This window comes from Hyaena hyaena, unplaced genomic scaffold, assembly GCF_003009895.1.
Source record: "Hyaena hyaena isolate Hyena2069 unplaced genomic scaffold, ASM300989v1 scaffold_505, whole genome shotgun sequence".
Classification (NCBI taxonomy): domain Eukaryota; kingdom Metazoa; phylum Chordata; class Mammalia; order Carnivora; family Hyaenidae; genus Hyaena; species Hyaena hyaena.
Window position 1 is genome coordinate 830,990 of NW_024081134.1, and position 2,880 is coordinate 833,869.

The following is a 2,880-nucleotide window of genomic DNA, read 5'->3' on the forward strand; positions in this document are numbered from 1 at the left end:
CTCTCTCTCTCTCTCTCTCTCTCTCTCTCTCTCAAAAACAAATAAAGATTAAAAAAATAAAGGAAAGTCTACATGGAGCAGGACCTTAAAAAATGAATAAGATTCTGCTAATTAGGTAAACACAGGAAGAGCATTCCAGCCTAAGGGAAAAGTGTAAGCAAGGGTGAAGAGTTAGGAGGATTTGGGGAGGGGGGAGGGAAATGTAAGTTAGACTTCTAACTCACATAGCATACCAAGAATAAATCCTATATTATTAAAGATTTAAGTGAAAGAAAATAAGAGTATTGGGAAAAAATTAGATTAGTTTCATAATTATAGGAGCAGAGAATACCTTCCTATAAGACAGTAACCTTGAAACCACAACATATTTTTATGACAAGTCCCCATGAACAAAACTGAGAGAAAAAGGTAAAGAATAGGGGAGAAGTTTGCGACATACATGACAAAGATTTGTTTTCCGTAACATATAAAGAAACCTTTATAAACCAATATGAAAAGAAACTCAACACTTCTGGTTTCTGGTCTGGTACGTAAGAAGCTTGGAAGGTGTCCCTCCATCCTAACAAGTAAAAAGTTGAACACATGGATAAATCAACAAATCTTAAATCCATCAGAAAAGTGGGGTCACAGAGCAGACCACTGCCCATGAAATTGGGGAGACAGGTGAATACAGGTCATTGTAATTTACTGGATCAGAAACCCTGCAGGAAACTGTGCCCGGAAAACCTAAATACGGAAGCCTCAACTGTAATTGACAAATTGCTAGAGGCTGTCACTATGACAGGTCTGAGACTAAAACTCCAGGAGAATCCAGTGATAGGGGAACTCTCCCCCACACCCCACACTTTTGTGAGTTTTACCTTCAGGAGCTTGACCTGATTCTCAGAGTGAATATTAGAGAAAGATCCCCTCAGGCTTCCAGTGAGGAGAACGAGAAAATCATGTTGAAACACACCAGAGCGTTTTGTTCTTAACAAGGCCTTCCCTAAGGAGAAACCATTTTATCAGAGCCTAAACTGCTGGTGTTTTTCAGACCCTAACCAAACTGAGGAAAAGAAAAGCCAGTTGTAGCTCACTCTACTTTTCCACGGGGAAGAAGGGAAATACCCCATTCCAGACCACTCTATCCATCCTTTCCCACCTAAGCAGAGGGAGAAGACTATGACAAACACTTGTAAAGTTCACAGTCTAGAGGCAAAGGCTCATTAAAAGACTGCAACCTCATCAGAGGACCCTCAAATGTTTCCCCATACCCCACAACTCACCACAACATTACTAATGGCTTATTTACAGAACTTCCTTCTACCTCATGTCCAACTATTAAGAAAAAAATTACAACATAATAAAAGGGTAAGAAATACAGTTGGAAGAGACAGAGATTCAAAGATTCATCTAAAACAGACTCCGGCATGACAGAGATGTTGGCAGAGAATTTAAAACAACTAGGATTAATATGCTAAGGGCTCAGGGGCCCCTGGGTGGCTCAGTCAGTTAAGTGTCCAACTCTTGATTTCAGCTCAGGTCATGATCTCACAGTTCGTGAGGTGGAGCCTCGCATCTGGCTCTGTGCTAGGCATGGAGCCTGCTTAAGATTCTCTTTGTCTTCCCTCTGTCCCTCTCTCCCCTCATCTCAAAAAAATATTCTCAAGGCTCTAATGGGTAAACCGTAGGAAATAATAGATGGGCAGTATAAGTACCTAAGAATATAATCTTCCAATTGCAGAAAAGCAATGATACAGAAAACATCTTGAGAGAAATCAGAGGAAAAAACCACTTATTGATTGAGGAGCAAAGACAGAAATTACCTCTGACTTTTTTCCAGGAACTATTCAAGCAAGAAGAGAATACAGGGAAATATTTAAAGTATTGAGAGTAAAAAACCCACCAACATAGAATTCTATACCCTGTGAAATAATCCTTCAAAAATGAAGGAGAAATAAAGACTGTCTCACATAAACAAAAATTTGAGAGAATTTGTTGCCAGTAGACCTGAATTCTAAAAGAAGTTCTTCTTGGAGCACCTGGATGGCTCAGTTGGTTAAGTGTCCAACTTTGGCTGAAGTCATGATCTTATGATTTGTAGGTTCGAGCCCCACATCAGGCTCTGTGCTGACAGCTCAGAGCCCACTTCACATCCTCTGTCCCCCCCCACCCCCGGCCCTCCCTAATTGCTCACTTGCTCGCTCTCTCTCTCTCTCTCTCTCTCTCAAAAATAAAATAAACTTTAAAAAACTGAAAAATAAATAAAAGAAGTTCTTCTAAAAGGAGTTCTTCAGAAAAGGGAAGTGATATGAGTCAGAAGCTCAGATCTACATAAAGAAAAGAAGAGTATCAGAAAAGAAAATAAGTGAAAGTAAAATAAAAACTTTTATTTTTCTAATACTTAATTGAGCTAACAGATAGGTTTGTTCAAAATAATGGCAATAATGTATTTGAGTATGTCTGCTTAAGTACATACATATGCTTCCGTATGCTTAAATATAAGTGAAATGAATGACGCAATGATACAAAGAACAGGGGGGAAGAATGAGGATGATTGTGTTGTTATAAGATACTCATACTACCTATGAAGCCATATCGTGTTATTTGCAAGTGGACCTGGATTAGTTATAAGTATATATTGCACACACTAGGGCAACCATAAAAAAAGGTATAACTGATATGCTAAGAAAGGACAGAGAATGGAATCATATAAAATGTTCGATTAAAACCACAAAAAGCAGGGGTGCCTGGGTGGCTCAGTCGGTTAAGTGTCCAACTTTCGGTTTCGGCTCAGGCTGTGATCTCATGGTTCATGAGTTCGAGCCCCACATCAGGCTCCACAATGACGGCCCGAGCCTCCCAGTGATTCTCTCTCTCCCTCTCTCTCTGCCCCTCCTC